Genomic DNA, 22,240 nt, shown 5'->3' with positions numbered 1-22,240 from the left:
CGTTTCCTTATGCCTTCTCTAGGAGTTTCAGATTCAGAACTTAGCTCTACAGACCTCTGGATTTATTTTTCTCAGATGTTTAACATAGAGAATTAATTCCTGCATATGCTCTGTGTGCGTGCAAGTGCTCTCAGTACTCTTCACCCCTTGCTTGTCTGACTCCTGATCCTGCCTCTTCTAGCTTTCTCTATTGAGTGCCACCAAAGAACCACTTAACAGTTCTTTGTAGTATAAGAGCAGGCCCATTGCCTCAAATTGACAAGCTTAGTGCAAAGATGCAAATGAATGCCCACATAGTATGATGACTAATATTTATAACTTATATTTTAAGCTAACACATCGTTACATAAAATATCTTCTGTCCACCTACCTTAACTTAGATATCTTCATGATGAGTTGGAAGGTCAAGTTTCTTAGACTTTTAAGAGTTCCACTCCTGAACATGGCAGCATGAGGGAACCTGCACCCCCAGTCCATATTTTGGCTCTCTCTTCTCTTCTCACTCTTGCTCTGTGGATCACGTGCATGTGTGTGGAGACCCCAGCCTATAGATATAAGTGCCATCCACATTCACAAACAGGCCTCTCTTGGCCACTTTTTGGGCTTAGAAATATTTTCTTCATTGATGTAGTCTGCACTCAGGAGATGGGGCTGAGGGAAGAGGCCAGCTCTGGCCTGAAAGTAGGCTCAGGGCCATTTTGGCAAGGCATTCAGGGTTCCAGGTATGAAAAGCATGGTCTTGAGGGAGAAATGCAGGCTGCGTGGGACCATGTACCCCTGGCTCCAGGAAAGCCTTGCTCTGTGAGAAAGAACATGGTCACAAAAGGCCAGGGATTCTCAAGTTTAAGGGTTTAATGGTGAAGGATTGAGCCAATCTTCTTCTGTGGGAATGCTGGCACTACATGCCAGTTTATCCAGGCTCTTCATCTTCATAGGGAGCATTCGGGCAGTAGGGAGATAATGGTTCTCTATATGCTCAAGACGGTGAAAAGATGTCAAATATGATGTTTCTGACCTACTTCTTAGAAGGCAATGAACATTGAGGGAATCTCATCATCCCTGGTTCTTTAGGTACATACATGATATGACAAGTTGATTCTAAAGAGTGCCAGGGACTAAAATGGCAAGCACAGATGAGAATTCAAATATCACATACATGGAAGAAGGCTTCACACAACCCCAAACACCACTGAATATTTCACTCAGAATTCTATGCAAGAATTAATGATAAGTTGCCTTCCAGCCACTCTGTCCTTATTCCGTTCAGCAAATGGAGCATCCTTTATGTTTTGACTTCTGACTGGAAGAAGACTAGGAGAGGAAGGAGGTAAAATTTGAGCCACACCTGGAGGGATAAGTAGGTTATTACTGAGTAATATTACTATATTACTAGTATAATATAGTATAATAGTATATTACTATTACTATATTACTATTACTGAGTAGATTGGGAGTTCTCATTCAGGGGCAAATTTCCTTACCCGAAATGAGATAATAAGAGTGGTTATCTTACAGGGATTTTATGAAGGCTAAAAGAGTAACAAAGGACAGACACATATGTCATAGCTCACACTCAATAAACAGTTATCCCTGTTACTTATTTTCTGGGGAGAACAAGACAAAGATAACTTGTTTGACGGACTAGGAGCTGGTTTTTGCACAAGAAGAGTTTACACTAGAGGAGTATCTGCAGACTAATTTGGAGAGCTGACTGAAACTATATTGAATTACCTGAAGGAGTTTAAATATTGTTTGATAGGTAAAGGGACTCACCTATGAGATCAGGGGGAATCTTGAGAGGACGGACAGGTGAGACTAGCCATTTTAGAAAATCCACTCTTATTCGGGCTCCCTGCATGGGGTCTGCTTCTCCCTCTGCCTATGTCTCTGACTCTCTCTCTCTCTGTCTCTCATGAATAAGTCAATAAATCTTAAGAAAAAAAAAGAAAATCCACTCTTATAGTGTCATAAAAGATGCTTTGGAAGCGACTAGAGACAGATGATTTGCAGTAATTCAGATAATAAACGAGAAGGATTCATACTAGGTTCAGGTTGTGGGATGATTAAAAAAGGGCAAAAGTGGCAGTGAAGTTAGTGGTGCTGGGTAAGAAGGGCTAGGAAAGTGAAGTGACAAAGCTACTTGAAAGTTTCAGGCTACTGTGGTATTATGGATGGGAAGACTGTTGAGATAGGGAGTGACAGAGTAGAGAAAGGTTTTTGTGGGGGGACCTAGGGTCTGAGACATATGAGAACTTTAGTTGATCATTGGGAACAGAGAGACCATGGGAATTGCAAATTTGGAGTCTCCTTCACTTGTATGCTAGCTGAGGTCATGGGCAATGATGAGATAGGTCAGAGTGAGAGAAAAGAGGCCTAAAAAGATTCAGGAGAGAGGATATGTGAAGTCAGAGGAGCAACAAAGGAAGAAGGGAAGGAATATGAGAATGGTACAGAAAGAGTGTTAAAGGAGCTGCAAGAAGGTGGGGTTGAGGTTGGCAGGTGCCAAGGATAAGATGCTAAAATGTGACAAAGATTGAAAAGTGGCCATTGGATTTGCCAGTTGGGAGGTCATTAGCGATCTTACTGAGATTGAGAATTGAATAGGTGGCAACAAGAGGAAAGAGTCAGTCAGATCGTGTTATTGTGAATTTAGGGCACATTGTGTGTGTGTGTGTGTGTGTGTGTGTGTCTGCATGTGCGCGTGCCAGATTTGTGTATATTTTTTAACTTTTAAAGATTTTTAAAATTATATTTTCTTTTTTATTTTTATTTTTTAAAAATTTATTTACTTATTTTATGATAGACATAGTGAGAGAGAGAGAGAGAGGCAGAGACACAGGAGGAGGGAGAAGCAGGCTCCATGCGGGGAGCCCGCCACGGGACTCGATCCTGGGACTCCAGGATCGCGCCCTAGGCCAAAGGCAGGCACCAAACCACTGAGCTACCCAGGGATCCCCTAAAATTATCTTTTTAAAAAGACTTTATTTTGAGGGAGAGCATGTGACTAGGGGAGGGGCATAGGCAGAGGGAGAGAAAGAATCTCAAGCAGACTGCGTGCTGAGCATGGAGCCTGATGCTGGGCTTGATCTCATGACCCTGAGATCATGACCTCAGCCAAAATCAAAAGTTGGATGCTTAACCAGCTCTACACAGGCGCCCCCAGATTTGAGTATATTTGATACTACTTTTATAAAAACAAAAATAAAACCATATATATTTGTGGATGAATATATTTATATATTCATTTCTCATAGAGATTATGGAAAAATAATGCTTTGTGGTTGTGTTTGCCTTAAGATAATGAGAATGAAAGTAGAGAGATGTTAGTAATATTTTCTTAAACTTTGTATGGATTCAGGGGGTCCCTGGGTGGCTCAGTGGTTTAGCGCCTGCCTTTGGCCCAGGGTGCGATCCTGGAGTCACGGGATCAAGTCCCACATCAGGCTCCCTGCATGAAGTCTGCTTCTCCCTCTGTCTCTCTCACTCTGTGTCTTTCATGAATAAATAAATAAAATCTTAAAAAAAACACTTTGTATGGATTCAGTGTTTATGAGTATTTTGTAATAAAAATATTTAAAATATAGCATTTACTAATAGTTGGCAACTTGAAAAATTAGATTCATGACTACCAAAAGTAAGGTGAACATTAGTAATAATAATAAGAAATAAAACACTGAGCATAAATAAACCACACAAGAAAGTAGGGTGAACATGTCTCCAAGCTCTAAAGTGTAGATGATCTCTAAGCTCAGAAAAAAATAAAGGAGAAAGTCCATTATCTTTATTATGCAGAGTCAGGAAGATGTAAGCTGTTGTCAGATGGGTCAGAGCTTCCAGCAAGTTCTGGACAATATTCTGGCAACTTTTCTGCTTTCTCTCTCTCCTCTGAAAGCTGATCAGGCAGGAGAGTGTGAGAAGTAACCCCTAGTATGGTTCCTGTTTAGCAGATTTTAGTACAAGAGAGTAATTGTCTTTTCGTATTGGTCTCACTCTCCTTCAGAACCCAGAGATGTTTTATTTTGTTTTGTTTTGTTGTTTGTCTTGCAGAGTGCCAGGTTGGATCTTGCTTCCTCCCTGAACCTCAAAGCATTTAAGAATAAAATGATCGTATTTAGAATCTTCCCAACTTTCCAAATCAACTTGACTGGACAATGTTAAAACAAAAGTCTCATTTCACCAGAGTGCCTCAATCCACCTTGGAGGAGTTCCTGACAAAGAGGTTATGCTGTCCTTTGACTTAGGATGTGCTTTTCCAGTTTTCGGATCAAACCCGTAATTTATCCTGGCTTCTGCTAAAGATGAAGTTCCAAAATATTTTTAAAAAGCAGAGAAACCAGACTTAATGATTTTCAAGGTTCAAAATCTTGAGCGTTTGTGGAGGGTGCAAGACTCAAAGGACCTCCCAAGATACCTTCTCTGTGTGTAATTTAGGGGAGGGACATAGGAAGGATAAGGTGTTAGTAAAATAGGCTTCTTACCTGGTTTGTCCACTTGAGCGCCAACTCTTGGTTCTAAGAGTCAAGCAGTGTCCAAGCGCTTTACAATTGGTCATAATTTTTACGGGACCTTTTGAGGATGATGGCATAATTTGTCAAGAATCCACATGCTGAAGTAAGAATTATGTGCCCTAAATTGGGAACATCCACGTATAACTACATGGAAACGTATTAAATGGGATTCCTATATCAGTTCAAGTTTTCTTTGCTTAGTATGTGGAGATATCCCGTAGAAGCTGAATGATTTGGTTCTGATCCAGCCTGGCATCAGAAATTGTGTTTCTTCATATCTGTTTTAGGATGTTCCTTGCCTGTTTCAGGTGTCACATCAGGATTTGCACACAGTTCTTAAGTTTTGCATCTACGAGTGTTCAGAGTTCCCTTTCTGAACAGAGTTTTGATCCTCTACGATTTGTGCAGTAAAATGCTCACCATATGTTTGATGTTAACTTTGTGGGTAGGTATTAGTCTGTTTCCTGGGTCTAAAGGTCTGAACTTCTGGAGCTCCGTCCTGTTTTTAATTCTCTCTGCTGGGTTTTCGCTGTCCGACAATCTCTAACAGTGTTTCTGAACCCTGGATGCCCACTGGACTCACTTGGGGGGATCTTTTAAAACTAATTGTACTCTGTAGGGATGAGACTTGAACATCAGTATATTTTCCAAAGTGACTCTAAAGTGCACAGCCTGGTTTGAGAAATATTACTCTAGAGTTAAAGGGGGAAATTTTTAGGCTATTTCTTTTGGTAGGAATTCGCGTCTTTGTTGGATGCCAAAAGTAATTACTTGTCTGATTCTATAGTGCAGGGATACTTCTGTGTAGCTCTACTCAACATTTCTCCAGCAGCAGTAGCTCATGAATATGGCTCTTTCAGCACTTCAGCTTCAATATTATGCAGACCAGCAGCTAGCAGTATTAGTACAGGAGAGTCTTTTCTAAGAATTGGGCCTCTGATTACAGTTACTTATAAGTTGACTTTTATGGGGTGTCTGGGTATCTATTCTCAATATTAAATTGGAGAAGGACTGATAGACTTTTCTTTTTATTCTAGGGCTGGAATTTCTATGATAGGTTTAAGTCTACACAGTTTCTCAGAGATGCCAAGTCCTCTTCTGTTTCTCTGATCCCCATAGTCAGGGATTTAAAGGTGTCATATCACCTACTATCTTCGTACAGAGTGATAGGTTGAGGATTTCTGGAATAATGCCTGATTCACATTGCCCTGTAGTGGAGGCTAGCTTGGGTCATAGTATCTCCTTCTCCTAGCTGTTGTGTATAGGGCCAGAATTCTGAGGGACAATGCCCCGTTTGAGACTGAGAAGCATGGCTAAGACTGGCAATAAGAGCAAGAAGCTGGCATGAGGCTAGATTTAGAAGCCTCCATACAGTTCAACTTGGATCCCAACTCTGTGACCACCCAGAGTTAGTGAGCTAGGAAAAATGACAGGTGCATAGATCTGAATGAGTGAATGTGAAGTAGTTCTGGAGAATTCTGGAGGTAGTGATAAGTGATTCTAACTATGTTTTCATATTGGGCTAGATATCTCTATGGAAAATACTATTTACTGGCGGCTGAGATGAGATGGACACTAAAAGAAACATTCTCAGGGCTACTTTGTTTGAATGGTTTGACACACTCCAAAAGTACCGATACTGCTTGTGTGAACATCAATCTTGTCTCTGCCTCAGTTGTTGCGGATTTCAAATTAATATAGTGAAAATGATGCTTCCGTGAAGTTTTACTAAGGCACACAGTTTGCAGCCCCTGTGAATTTAAGCCCACTGATTCCTTCACTTCTTCATCCAGCAAACATTTATTGGTGCCTGTCATATGCTAGGCCTAGGATATAAAATTCGTAGAATTCATTTTTGCCACTTAAAAAAATCTTTACCAAGATAGAATTCATACACCATAAAATTCACTCATGTAAAGTTTACAGTTTATATGACTTACCTATTCTGGAAATTTGCCTATAGATTTGCCTATTCTGGATATTTAATATAAATGGAATCACAAGAAATGGTCTTTCATGTCTGGTTTCTTTCACCTAGCATAATGTTTGCAAGGTTCCCTCATGTCATAGCATGTGTCAATACTTCATTACTTTTTATTGCCAATTTCCATTCCATTTTATAGATATATTGCATTTCATTTTATCTACCCATTTGTTGGTGAACACTTGGATTGTTCCTTTTTGGCTGTTATAAATGCTGCTGTGAACATTCATGTACAAGTTTCTTCTGGGTAGATAGCAAGGAGTAGAATTGCTTTGTCATATGTAAACTCTACGTTTAGCTTCATTTTTTTTTTAATTTTTTTTTTTAAGTTTAGCTTCATGTTGAGAAGGAACCCAAAACTTTTTCCAAAGTGGCTGTATTATTTTATATTCCCAGCAGCAATGAACGAGGGTTCTAATTCCTCTAATCTTTGCTAACGCTTGTTATCTTTTTGATTGTAGACACCCTAAATGTTGCTACTTTGAATGACCTCAGTGTATGGTGTTTACAACCCTTTGGGTTCTCACAATTCGCTTTACAGATGACAGTATGGAAAGTAGCTTACTTTGAAATTGTGTTGTTTCAATGGACAATTTTATCTTGTGCTGTTTTAGTCTTTTTAAAGTAAAATGCAGTATGAGAACCCTTGCAGCCGAACAAAGGTAGACTGTGTGGGATCTATCAACTTCAAATGAACCCCATGAGTGAAAATTAATTCATACGAGAACAAGAGACCTCTGGCACAGCAAGCTCCCAGCATTCTGAGCACCAAGGCTGTTCAGTGAAGCATGAGCCAGATCCTTGCGGTTGTTTGTCTGGTCCCCATGGGTGAATACAGGAGGTCAACACAGCCTCTCAAAAGGCTTCCTCTTGAAAAATGAAAAATGTGATTGGCAGGAATGAGGAAAAGCACCAGGATTGAGAGCAGGTCTGGCTCCTGATTCCAAAACTGAATAATGACCTCTGGCTTAGGACATGAGAACAAGAGAGCTCTGTATTGCTAGCGTTGGATTTAAGAGGCACGCTCTGTCCTGGGCGGACCATCTTGTACTGCAGGTACCAACCGGAGGCAGGAACGGGTGACGAACCTGCTGACCTCGGAGGCAGCTTATTGTCCGCCTGCCCAGAGTCATCATTGACAGGAGAGGTCTCATCCTGCCAGGCCTCACATTCCTACCAGCCTCGGCCACCTCTCAAAATACAGACCCTTCTTGTCCCTTACTCATTCCTTTATGTGCTCGAATTCTGATAACATTGTAGGGTTCTCTTGCTTGATCCATGTTCACACGACTCCTTTCCCCTTCCCACCCCTTTCCCGTGTGCCTTCTGGAACTTCATCCCTTGCTAATCAAACTCTGCTTATCTTCACTCTCTTTTCTGAAGGGTCCTCCCCCCATTCTTCTTCCAGGTCCATTGGAAACTTTCCCTCTAGTGAAGTTCATACCATCCAGCTAAGCCACCTTCCAACTCCAGATGGCTGATGTCATCCGTGACTGCTGCCCCCCTGTCCATGGAGGTGGGCCTTGGCTCAGTCCTTGCATTGTCTGAGAAACTACCGTGTCCGTGTGGACAGTGGCCCAGGACCCTATCTTCACAGTTCTTTGACATTTTAAACTCTAATGTGTCTCAGACACTTGCTTCCAGGACTACACCTTAGCTCCACCCCCACACCCCGTGTGTGCATCCCTTACATCTTCTATTCCCACAGCTTACTGTTTGCCATACTCTCCTTCTCAGACTTCTCCCTCTCTTATGTGTTCTATGCCTGTTCTTTCATCTTGCTGTGGGCCTACTTTGTCTCAGCCAGAAGTCTAAAATAGTGGGCAAGGTGAGGCTTTGGTTATGTTTTGCTGGTTTTAAGCCTATGTTTATTGTTCATTAGCTGTCTTAATTTTTCTCATCTCTCGGTTATTTACAATGCTTTTTTTTTGAGTTATTTTCAGGAGGCATCAGTTTGGGGCCCTCATATAATACCTGATTTCTTTTTATTGTGTCCCCACCCGCCCAAAACTCAGAAAAACGTGCTGTATAGCACTTATTGTTGCGGAGCAGTATCTGGGGCCAGACTGAGTTTTCTCTTACTGTATCTAGTAGACTGTGGTAGTTAATGTTTCCTTTGGGAAAATCCACATGGTTCTGAGTCTATTAATAATGATGTGATTCAGGTCCCACACCACACCTCATATACAGGCTAATCAGCAGAGTGCTATGATCACTGGAGATGGTAATTGCTTCTAGATGGGATCCTGACTCAATCAGGACCAATTGGAACTCCAATATAGTTGTTGGGAGAAATAACTGTTTCTGCTAGGTTTGGTAAGTAAGCAATATGAGTCTGGAGTTACTGGGGTTACTGGTAGCTTGCTCTATCTATTTGTTTATCACTTACCTACCTAGCTATTATCCATCCATCTACCTGCCTATTTACCTATCTACAGATATAATTACATATTTATCTGTCAATATATAATATCTCTATATTAGATATAATAAGTATATCTAGATAAGATGATAAGAAAGGTAGTTACCAGTAACCCCCATAGTCCCAGACTCATTGCTTACTTACCAAATCAAGCAGAAACAATGATTGCTCCTAACTTCTTATACAGATATATCTAGACTCATAGGTAGATCGATACAGACACTGATAGATATAGAAAGAGGTAGAGAGAGAAATTGAGAGGATGAATATGGGTATGAAGGTAGACAGATAGATGCATGCAGAACTGCAAAATGGAAAGAGAGTGAGAGCCTTGAAGATGCCATTTGGAACTGAGTTCTGAAACCAAATTCATCCTACACTTCCCAGAACTTCCCAGAATACATAACCCAAACAGCATTTTTGTTGTTGTTGTGTGTGTTTTGTTTTGCTTCCGCTAATTTCTTGTTCTTAAGCTAATTTGAGTTTCTTTCGCCTATGCTCAAGGGACTTTTAACCAGTAGTAATGAATCCACTTTGTCTCCTTTGAGTATTTGTAAGATTTTTTTCTCATCCATGAAGTTCAAAAATGCCTGCAGAATATGATTAAGTTGATGTATCTCTTTCATAGGTTTGCCCGAATCTGTAAAAAAGAGCTTGTTTCTTTTATATCTCTTAATACCACTTTTGTTCTGTTTCCCACCCATGTTGAATATATATTTAAGACCAATGATCTGTATTTTTCATTTCTTGAAATTTCAGCATGTTGATCTTTTTCTCTGTCGTCTGAGAAAACCTCCAGTGTTTGTCCCCTTTGTCCCTAATTTGATTTTTGACATTGTATATTCTGGTCCTTACCTCTTCTAATGACATTTTGCCTCCTATTATATTGTCTTCCCCCCTCCATCAATGCTGTTACAAAATTCAGGTGTATTTTAAGAATTCTTCCTATTTCTTAGCCTCTGCCTTTAAGTCTGTAATCATGAGTCTATATTTTCTCAAATTTCTGGAAAGCAAATTTTTTTTCCTGTTCAAGTCTTTTTCAAATGCATATGCTTCCTCTGCAGAATTTGTTCATATTCATAAGCTCATATGTTTTATAGGCTCCTTTTTTCTGCTGTTTGTGTCTTCTTGAATAAAGAGAGGTCTATTTACCTTTGGTGTTTACCTGTTTCAACAGGGTGGTTGAATTATCTTTGGATCTTCTCCCTGTATATCTGATTACTATTAAAATAATAGAAATAGCTATAATAGTAATTATTTGTTTTAGATTTTAAGCTTGAAGACTGACTGGCATATATTTATATTACCAGCAGATTAAGTTATGTGGAGAAGGAGCAGGATTTAGTGTTTATCTTTTGGACTAACACCTGGGCAAGAGTTTAGTGTTTATCTTCTTCCTTTGTGATGGCTGCAAACGATTTGTGTGGGGCTTTCCATGTGGCATGGCTTTGTCTGTCCTCCATCCTTGCTCTGCTCCTTGCTCAAAAAGAAGCCTTGCTTTGCTGGAGAGAAATGGCACTGCTTCAGAGAAGTTTTGCCACAGTGCCAGCTTCCTGCTTGCTGGAATAACAACATGCTGCTGGGGATCTCCTTGAATAGCTTGGAGTGGTACCCACCCATGGCTACACATATAATTCTAGGTGGTGCTTCCCTTTTATCCACCGCTACCTTCCTCCCAGCCCTCGTTCCTGAACACTTGCTAGTGTTAGTAGGGTTTTGCCAGGATGTTGTCTATTCACTTTTTTTCTCATTAGCAGATCATAAATGTTGTCTCTAGGTGTTGTCTTTCCATCTGGTTTTATTAGAACCATTCAGAAGCTGTACAAAACATCTGTCTCAATTTTTAGCACTGATGCAAGTTTTCTCCCATTTTTATATTCCTTTTCCCATTTCCATGGGGCTCAGGGGGAAAAGAGGAAAGTTGAGCCCTGTTTTCCCAAGTATCTCTTAAGTCTATCCCTTTTATTCCGCCCTCACTGTTACTGCCTTATCTTGTATCCCATCGTGTTTAACTCTTTATTGCAGGAGTCCCCTACTGGATCTTCCTGCCTCTATTTTCGGTACTGCTCTTACGGTGTTGACATCCAGTTGAATAGTGGCTTGGCTCCAGGAGATATTTTGTTGTTTTAGAATTATGTTCTATTTCAAATAGTCTAAAACACTCTATGGTAGCTTAAGCAGGAAACAAGAAGACAGAGGTGGTCAGTCTAGGACTTGTTGGGTGACTCAATGATGCCATCACATGTGGGTTCTTTCTACCTTTCTGCCCTTCCATTTTTATTTTTTTTTTTAAATGTTTATTTATTTATGATAGTCACAGAGAGAGAAAGAGAGAGAGGCAGAGACACAGGCAGAGGGAGAAGCAGGCTCCATGCACCGGAAGCCCGATGTGGGATTCGATCCCGGGTCTCCAGGATCGCGCCCTGGGCCAAAGGCAGGCGCCAAACCCCTGCGCCACCCAGGGATCCCTCATTTTTATTTTTATTGAGTCTGCTGCACCTCCAGGCTGTGCATGGGTTCCAGGAGGGAGAAGGAAGGAGAGGAAGAGGCAACACCAAGAAACTTCTGCCTGCAGTTCTTTGGTTAGGAGTGTGTCTCATTGCCACTGCTAGCTCACTGGAGCAAGGTAGATTGAGTCTTTATCTTTTACAGACTCTGTTGGAGAGGCAAGCAAAGAAGAAAGGAGTTAGAAAATGAGGTAGGTCAGCTAAATTCTGGTATCTGCCACTTTCTTTGTTCCCAACATCTGTTGGTTAGAGAAAACTCTCCTAGCCCAGAATAGGAGAATTCATGGCCTCAGAATACTGTTTTTATGCAGAGGGGAAAAATTTGCTTGGAGGGGGTGTGGCTCTAAGTGGGTGTTTATTTTCTTTTCTGCGTCTACTGCCTTCAAGCCTCTGTCCCTCTAAATTAGAGGATCTTAGCATTTCCCCCCAAGTTTCTTCTGCATTATCATACCACACTGCACAGTTATTCAAGAACATTTATAAGTGGATTCAATATTTGTTGACATTTGCATTATGAGGTTGGAACTTTTCTTTGGATTTTACATGGGTTACATTTAATAATTATGCTTCCTTTTTTAAAAAAAATATAGTCCATTTTATGGACAGGAGATTTAAAAATATGTGTTTATGTTACCAGCTTCCGCAAAGGTGTCTTTGTTGTTATATTTTTGTTTTTTGGGGGGTTTCTTTTTGGATGAAGATGATTTTGGGCCCCAGATCCTGAGGGTTCCTGCCTCTTTTATTTCTAGTAGCCCAGAAGGGCCTACTTAGTTCTTTTCTTTCCTTTACCGGGTATGATTTAGTTGCTCCTTGGCATTTTGGATCACTCTAGACATTAAGTGGCTTTTTCCACTTCTTTTGTGTGTCTCAGTGGCCACAGCGGGTTCACAGTTGCAGCCCAACTGTGCAGAAGGTCAGAGAATGCTAATGGGACATTTAGCACCAAATGTTCCTTCTTGACTTTCTATGGAAAACAAAATTGAATTGACAGAGGAGGAAATGCAATTCTAATTTAAAGTAGAAAACAAGGGAAGACTGCCTGTTATATTAGTCATTGACGGTTTTAATAAAAGATATTGCTTCACGAGAAATATGAGGGAGTGGGGGATCATTATGGTGTGTGTCATTAGACACATTCCCTATGGAGCACTCTTTTGGGGGAAAACTTATTTAAGATAAGTTTTAAATGAGCCTAATAAATATTCAGTAATTTGTGTACATTAGAATTATGTTGAAAATTTGGGGCAGCCCGGGTGGCTCAGCGGTTTAGCACTGCCTTCGGTCCAGGGCAGGATCCTGGAGACCCAGGATCGAGTCCCATGTCAGGCTCCCTGCATGGAGCCTGCTTCTCCCTCTGCCTGTGTCTCTGCCTCTCTCTCTCTGTGTCTCTCATGAATAAATAAATAAAATCTTAAAAAAGGAAAGAAAATTTGAATTTTGAAAATAAATGTGTGATTTGGGATATATGCTACTACCATGATAATTCAAAAGACTCCTACATACCTATAGAAACATCACTCCGTATAAATACTATGCGGCATTCTTGCTCTCCCCACTGAGGTAGCATGATAAAGTGAAAAACAAACAAACCAGGTGATGTAGAGTTAGAAGTTCTAAGTATAAGTTCTGGATCTCACATTTATTAATTATGTCAATTCAGAGAAATCACTTGGTTATATGACTCTGCTTTATCACCTATAGGATGGTGATAGCGGCATATTTCAGAGTTGTTGGATGTATCACATGGTGGGATGTAGGTTGTAAATAGCATTATATGTGTGTGTGAGTGTGTATGCTTTTGTAAACTGCTTTTTCATGTGACAATACACTTCTTAATTGGATGCATGATATTCCATTTATAGGAATGACCTATAGAAGTAGTTATACCATATAAATGGTTTAGGTTGTTTTCTGTATCTATGTATCCATCCATCCATCCATCTCTATATATACATATACTTTCTTAGAAACGTTCGAATATATAATACAATATTGTTAGCTGTAGTTGCCATGCTATATGTTATATCCCCAGAATTTATTCTATAACTGGAAATTTTTATCTTTTGACCACCTTCATCCAATTCCCCAGCTATACAGCTTCCACCTCTGGCAACCATCAATCTGTTCTTTGTAACTATGGATATAGTTTTGTTGTTGTTGTTGCTGCTGTTTGTTTTTAAATTCCACATATAAGTCGGCCACCTGATACTTTATGCATTGTTCCAATTCATTGTAATGATCACTTATTTGTGTGATTGTGGAAAACTTTTTTTGGGGGGGTAAAACCTCATTCCCAACTTCTGCAATGCAAAAAATACTGCAAATAAGATGGCAAAGGACCAACTGGCAATGTCTTTTTTACAGCATATATGGCAAATAGGTTAACTTTCTTAATATACAAAGAGCTTTTAAATAAATCAACAAAGAAGTTGAAAACCCTAATATAATTTAGGTGAAGAGCATGAGTCAGCAGCTTATGGAAAAATACAAATGGCAAATATGAGAAAAGATGCTCATTTTGTTTAGTTAAATCAATGAAATTAAAATCTGAGTTCTTTTTTTTTCACTTATCGGATTAGTAAAGAGGAAAAAATTTGAAAATATTAAACATTTGAAGACGTAGGGAAACAAATTCTTTGTAGGAGTATAAATTGGTGTGACTTTTTAGGATTCAATTTTGCAATATTTTAAAACATTTCAATGCAAATATGGCCCATCATTTTCACTTCTAGGATATTATCTTGTACAAATACTTGAATGTAAAAGGATAGCATGAGGTTGTTCCTTGTGACATTTGTATTTTTATGTATATGTATCTACAAAGCAAATAACCAAACTGTGAACTGTCTGCATGGCCTGTATATCTCTCACCATGGTATTGCTCAAATTATGTATATTCATAAAGTGAAATTTTATATAGAAACTAGAGAAAATGGACTGGTCTCTTTATATTTATTTGAAAAGAAGTTCCTGATATGCCAGTTATTGACAAAAGCAAGTTCGGACTTGCTGTTAGGCACTTATGTCATATATATGCTATCAAGCAGAAAAAAATGTGCTTCTTTATCTAGAGACAACTTCTGGAAGAATATATAAGAAAACGTCGAAGGGGTTCAACTGTATGGGGATGGATAGTAACTAGACTTGCAGTGGTAATCACTTTGTAGCATGTACAGATGTCAGATTATAAAGCTGTACCTCTGAAACATATCATTTAAAAAATTGCTGACAGTGACTATTTTCTGGGAATTAGATTGAAGAGAGCATAAGGAGAGGGGAGGAGTTTACTTTTCATTCTCTCACTTTCTGTACTTTCAGAATTCCTCCTCCCCAGTGTTATATTATGCAAAATTTTAAACATACAGAAAGTTTAAAGAACTGTTCAGTGAAAAGCAATAAATTCACTACCTAGATGCTATAATGATTTGCTATATCACTTAAACAACAAGGATGATGAATTATTTTTACAATTTAGTAAGAAATCCGAGTTTAGCAAGAAGAGTACATTAGAATAATGAAATAGTAATACCAAAAAAGTACATGAATCTGCTGAAAGAGAAAACTAAAGAAATGTGTGGGAAATATCAGAAAGGGAGACAGAACGTAAAGACTGCTAACTCTAGGAAACGAACTAGGGGTGGTAGAGGGGGAGGAGGGCGGGGGGTGGGAGCGAATGGGTGATGGGCACTGGGGGTTATTCTGTATGTTAGTAAATTGAACACCAATAAAAAATAAATTAAAAAAAAAAAGAAAACTAAATAGGATAATGTGACAGATATAAGCAGCTGTTAGGAGTACAAAGCTCAATGTAACAATTCTATGCAAGAGCAAAGACATAGGGACACCTGGGTGGCTCAGTGGTTGAGCGTCTGCCTTCAGCTCAGGTCGTGATGCCAGGGTCCTGGGATCGAGTCCTGCATCAGGATCTTGCAGGGAGCCTACTTCTCCCTCTGCCTGTGTCTCTGCCTCTCTCTGTCTCTCATAAATAAATAAACATTCAAAAAAAAAAAAAAAAAAGCAAGGACATAGAGGCTCTGAAACACAGGAGGGGTTTCCTGACCATAGTTCCTCAGGCCTGAGGTCAGGGGAGGATGGTCCCAGAGCAGAGAAACCACAGGGCAGGTGGCTTTTTGGCTCACATGAAAGGCTGGTGCCCTTTACATGTGCCATGTTAATGGTCTTCAGACCTCTGGGGCTCTTCTCACACTTTAGTGGGTTTTAACCACCAGGGAAACTTGCTGACACACATTTGACCCTCACAAACGGTATCTCTTTCTCTGTGTGGAAATGAAAGATCTCACAGAAGTGTCATAAAACAGTTTAGATCTGAGTGAGGCGGAGACAGGAGAGATTTGTTTTGCTTTGTTCTAGACTCCCTAGATATTCAAAAGAGTTGCCCCCAACCCCCCAGATCTGAACTCTTAACAAACACCCTGGGCGCTTTCACTGCAGGTAGGTGCTGCAAAATATCGTTCTTTTCTAAGGATGTGCTTTACTCAGCACTGCCCCCCGCAACCCCCGGCAAAGATCCAGCTGCTCCAGGAGTCTGCAGCCCTGCTTGACCAGGAATGCCTGTCTTCTCAAACAGCTCTTACTCATTTTCTAAATGATCTTAATTGCCAAGCTCCTAAGGGAATGATCCGCAAAGGGCTTTATCTCTTGGTACAGGTGAATGACCTCACCCCCGGTGCTCTAAACCAGCGTGGACCAGGGTGGGGTCTAGAGAGTGGAGATTATTATAATTCTTAAAGTTCTGGCTGTCTGATTTCGCACCAGTGCTGTGCCCCTTGGCGTCAGCCTTCACTGGGGCATCCGAGGCCGCTCTGTGACCTCTGATTCCTGGCGGTCTACCAGATGCATGTGGTTTAGCCATTCACCTCTCCAAGGGAGAAAAGTCTCCAAGTCCCTTTCCCTGGTGTTTTCCTTCGGAGGCTTTTTCTTGCTGCTATCGGAGTATTTGAATTCTCATCAATTTTCTTGTGACTTTTGTGGAATGTGCTGGTAGTAGTGCAGCTGTTACATCTTCTACTTAGAACAGGTTTCCCTCCCCTGAAGGATTAAGAGGGAGGCAAACTATTTGCAGTTGTTCCTGCCCCACCTCTGACAGTTCTTTAACCCCATGAGAAAGAACAACCTCTGAGTTTCTCAGTCCTCCTCAGAGTGACATGTTTCTCTTCCTTGTCTGTTCTTACCTTCTCTTTCTCCATCTTGGCTGGTCAGTTCAAGCTGAAAAATTTGTTTCTGAGGTGGCCCAGCAGCTAAAAGAAAATATGCTGTCCCAAGTAATGAGTAACTTAATTTTAATCCTAATTGTTAAAAAATACAACGAGCATTCCTTGAGCCCTTCCTGTGCACCAGGCATTGTGCTAAATGCTGGAGACGGAGACATGGCCAAAAAAAGCAGACAGTGCAGCCAAGTCTCACGAGAACCTTGACAAATCCAGGTTGAGAGCATCCCATATAATGAGGACTAGCATAAGGAAAGGCCTGGGAATGAATCTGTAGCATGGAGGATATCCAGGTATGGTTGGGATATAGGTTGCTTGGTGGGAAATTAAAGTTTCTTTGAAGACCTGGTGCTGCTGTCAAATATCTGAATATTATTCAATAGGATATTATCTTTTTAATCGTTAAAAATCAGGATACAGAGAACGCATCATTCTAGTGTAAGAATGCAATACGTAAAATAATGGTTCTGTTTTCTTTTGTAATCAGCGAGGTGAGAAAAGTGTGGTAAAAGCTGATGAAGGTAGAGACAACGAAAGGAAAAAGGAGGAGAAATTCATGTTGACAGATGGTCTGAAAATCTCTTTCTCAGCAAAGAGAAAGCTCCCTAGAAAAAAGGGTGGGCAGATGCATATCCAAAGGGCTTAGCATAGTGCCTGGTACATAGTAGGTGCTTATGACATAGTTCTCAAATTAAAGAATGAATGGCATGGGGAGAAAAAAATAAGAGGAAATAGGGAGATACCATACACAGAAAATATTGAGATATTACAAGGAAAATACTGAGAGACAAGGCAGACAGAAATATATATATTCAAAGGAAGCAGATTGGCAAGGGCGATAGGGAGAGAAAGGACCCAAGGGACTCAAGGAGGCTCATAAATTAGGCAAGTGCTATTGAGCGAATGATGCTTTGCATATACTGTGTCTTAGTGTGCTGGCTGTGGGCTGTCGATCTGGGGAAAGTCATTCAATGTTTTTGAGTGTCATCTATTAGAAGAAAAAGCGTTGAATGGAAATGGATTAAAATACAGTGTTGTAAAATGTTATGATCTGAGGAAGTTGGGTGGTGGGGATGTGGGATTTTTGTGCCATTCACCATGTTTGTTTAAAAATTTTCATAACAAAAAGGTCTTTTAAATAATAGGAGGGCTAATAACTGAGCATGGGCCCATCTAGTTCCCTGCTTCATGAAGTCACTGGAGTTACGGTTGTCAAGACACAGCCAGAGACTGGATACAGGAGGCAGATGGCAGAAAAGTCATATTCACTCTAATGGTTAGTGTCTTCGTGACGAAGGGGGTGACTGTGCCTAATGGAATGACAGGTTTGAGGGAGAAGCTAATAAAACCACTTATTGGTAACATTGGGGGAGCGCTCAAGGAAATGTCTGTAGATCAAAGGGAGTTTGTTCCTTATAGAGTTGAGGTTTCACAAGGCACTGTGGGGAGGCTTGCAGACAGCGAGGCATGGGGGTGGGAAGTAGGGGGGCAGTGGGCTGGAAGGGGTGAGGAAAGAGCCTGGGGGGCCTTGGCTTATGATTTTCATAAGTGAAGAAGGAGGAGGCTTGGGTGGAAGCCTCGACTGAGGGTGTGGTGAGGCTAACAGCTGAATCTGTTGAATTATCCAGCCCCAGTGTTCCCAGTGGAATGTTGACTTGTTGGCCTCTGCAGAGTGCTTAGCCTCCCAGGTGCTGGGCACAGTTGCTCAGAGCAGCTCCTACAGGGAAGGTCAAAGGGTCAGGAAGGAAGGAGGTCAAAGGGGGAGAGCTAGAGATATCAGCCTCTGCAAAATGCACTTATTTTTCTTGGCATCTGACAGGTGGACGAGATGAAATCTAGCTGGGGGCCCAGCCCAGCCAGTCCACAGATTCCCTTAACTCGCCATCCCCATAAGTTCCTCCCTTTTTAAGGCATCTTGTCACATTTTTCCCCCTTTTGGTGGACATTCTACTTCAGTGTTTATTTGCTAACCGACAGTTTAAGGGAATAAGCTTAATAACCTCTTCAAGTGAAGTGGTTTTTTAAAAGTGACAAATCAGTTTACTTAAAGAAAATTTCATGTTAACTATGAATTTCAGAGATTTAATGCTTTTTTTTTTCACTTGGAAGCCTAACTAATTCATTAACTGAATTAACTGAATATATATATATTGATGTTTGAGATTGAGGTGAATTTTTTATTTTGTCTACATGGAGGAAGCTTCCTAGTGCAATGAATGATTACTGATCGGTTTAGAAAATCATGAATCTACCTTGTAATATGTTCATGGCAAGAAACAAATACTGTCACCATGGATTCCAAATAAAATTAATATTCTGTCCCAAATAAGTACCAGCTGTTTAGAAGAGCATCGAGGGGGATGGGAGAATTTAAGCTTAATTAATTATTTCCTTGGTTAGAAAACAAAATTTTCCAACAAAGAGAACATTATCTCTGTAAGACACTAGCATTTCTAAGATTCCACCCACAGTAAGGCCGGCAAACAATAAAGCCAAGCCTTTAGCTGGGTTTTGAATCCCTCACATAAATTTAGAGAATTATAACAAAGAGTAACTGCAAGATCATGTTTAGATAGTTGGAGTCAAAAGACTGATCTGCTCCCTTTTCTGTTTCTTACTCTGTCGGAGCATACCTACCAGAGTTCCTGTCTTTTATTTCTCTGTATCAAGCTTGTCATCAAATCCTATTTTTCTTCTCCTTCTCCTTCTCCTTCCTTCTCCTTCCTTCTCCTTCCTTCTCCTTCCTTCTCCTTCCTTCTCCTTCCTTCTCCTTCCTTCTCCTTCCTTCTCCTTCCTTCTCCTTCCTTCTCCTTTCTTCTTCTTTCTTTAGAGCAGGGGGAGGAGCAGGGAGAGAGAGAGAGAGAGAGAGAGAGAGAGAATATGAGTCTTAAGCAGGTTCCCCACCCAGCACAAAACCCGACCCAGGACTCGATCTCACAACCCTGAGATCATGACTTGAGCCAAAATCAAGGGTCGGATGCTTAACCCACTGAGCCACTCAGGTGCCCCTCAAATCCTATTTCTTATGATACTTCAATATCACTTGTACTCAAACTTGAAAATGAAATAGAGCGATGGATTTAACCATAAGAGTTAAAGCTGTTGACTACCAGGCCCTGTCACGCGCACTGTGTCTCCTCCTTCTGGCAACCCTTTCGTGAGGCACTGTTTTTAGCCTTCTCAGCAGGGTTTCACAGATGGGGAAACCAGGCCTTCGAGAAGTGGTTCTCGGCTGGGGCTGCCCATTTGTGTGGCTGGGGGTGGGGGTGGGCTCTAAAAACGGTCAGTGCTTAGGCTACCATCCACCTGGACCAATTAAATCAGGACCTCTGAAGGTGGGACCTGGGCTTCTGTAATTTTTTAGAGCTCCCCGGGTGGTTACTAAGTGCACTGAAGGTTAGAAATACCGTTTGAGTGGTTAAGTAACCAGTGCAAGGGCCTGGGGCTGATGGAGTGATAGAGTAGGGGTTGGAATCCAGCGTTCTTAGATTTTAGAGTCTCATCTTAACGTCTCTAACTATATTGCCTCTCAGAGTATTTCCCACTCCTGGGCATGTACCCGATAGTTCTTGCACCAGGGGCACATGTATAAGAATATTCATAGCAGCTCTTTTTGTGATGGGTGGAATCTAGAAACAGATAGAAGTGTTCAACAACAGCAGAATGGATAAATAAACTGTGGTGTGTTCTAAGATTGAATGTCTGTGTCCCCCCGCCCCCCCCCCCCCCCGACCTGCACTCCAAATTCGTGTGTTAGAGTCCTGATCCTTGATATTATGGTAGCAGGAGTAGTGATTAGGTCATGAAGGTGGAGCTCCCGTGAATAAAATGAATATTTTTATAAAAGAGACCCGGGGGGATCCCAGGGTGGTTCAGTGGTTTAGCGCCTGTCTTCGGCCTGGGGTGTGATCTTGGAGTCCCGGGATCGAATCCTGCATTGGGCTCCCTGCATGGAGCCTGCTTCTTCCTCTCCTGTGTCTCTGCCTCTCTCTCTCTCTGTGTCTCATGAATAAATAAATAAAATCTTAAAAAAGAAAAGAGACCCAGAGGAGCTTTGTCCCCCCTGCTGCCATTGGAGGACATCCTTATCAGACCCCAGGTCTTCTGGCACCTTGATCTTGCACTACCCAACCTCCAGAACTGTGAGAAATAAACTGCTGCTGTTTGCAAGCCACCCACTGTGTGGTGTTGTGTTTCAGCAGCCTGGACGGAGCTGGATACTGTGTTAACGAAATGGAATACAATACAGCAATAAAATAGAATTCCTTCTATTCACAAACGTGAGACCATATAATTTTATAGTTGGATACATAATCCTATTTGGGGAAATTTTCATAGGCAAGCAAGGCAAAGTTGATGAAGCAGAAGTTGAGGGAAGGTGGGGTCATGGGAGGAGCACACAAGAAAGCTTTAAATATAGTGTTCTATTTCTTAAACTCCGTGGTGGGTATACAGGTATTTAAAAAATTGTTTATATTCTCTGTATATTTTATAAACATTCTTTTTATATCTATAAATGTTTTAAATGATTATAGGATAGTTATTGGTTTTATGAAATATATTAATGCAATTCTAGCAATATGAAGTACTAAGCAAAAAACTAAAGACAATAAAATAAAAGCCCCACCAAATATGTTACCACCCAGAAACACATATTCAGTGACAATCATTTCACAGTATCTTTTATGCATATAAATAGGACAGACACATCGACAAATACATTAGGATTGCCCCAGTTATGTAGTATGTATAACAAACCATCTCTAAACTTTGTGACTATGGCAACAAAGTTCAGTTATTTACTCCCGATTCTTGGTAGGTTGTCTGTCTTCACTCCACATGTTGGCTGGAGTTGCTCGTGTAGTTGCATTCAGCTGGGAACTTGGGTGAGGTTGGAACATCTAAGATCACTTCCATGTTAGGAACTTCTGCTAGGATGCCTCGGGTGGCTCAGAGCCTACTGGCTAGACTTCTCTTTTTCCATGGGTTCTTATTATTCTGTGGATCCCAAGAAGGAGAAAGCAGAGGCTACAAGTGTTTTAAAATCTGGGCGTGTAAGTCCCAGAACATCCCTTCTATGCATTCTCTTGCTCCAAGCAAGTCACAAGGCCAGCTGAGACTCAAGGGGAAAGGAAACTCTCCCTCTTAATGTGCAGAGAGATATGTGCCTACAGGGATGGAGGACTAGTTGGAGGCTCCTAGGAAATGATCTGCCACTGTGTTTGTCGTAAGTCTGCTTTTCATAGTCCGTTGGTAGAAAGCTGGGGTTTTCGTGGTTCCCTGAACAACTGCATTCAATAATTATTATTGAATATCTACTATGTGTCAGGGATTGTTTCTTTTTAAGACTTATTTATTTATTTGAGGGTGGAGGAGAGGGAGAGAGAGCATGGTGGGGAGGGGCAGAGGGAGAGAGAAAGAGAGTCTCAAACAGACTCCATGTTGAGTGCAGAGCCCAGCACGAGGCTCAATCTCATGACCCTAAGGTCATGACCTGCGCCAAAACCATGAGTCTGATGCCTAACTAACCGTGCCACCCAGGTGCCCCGAGGGACTGTTTTAATCATTGTAACAGCAGTAAACCAAGAATC

The sequence above is a fragment of the Canis lupus genome, chromosome 11, assembly GCF_003254725.2.
Source record: "Canis lupus dingo isolate Sandy chromosome 11, ASM325472v2, whole genome shotgun sequence".
NCBI lineage: Eukaryota > Metazoa > Chordata > Mammalia > Carnivora > Canidae > Canis > Canis lupus.
The sequence above is the reverse complement of the archived record's forward strand: the minus strand, read 5'-3'. Positions refer to the sequence as shown.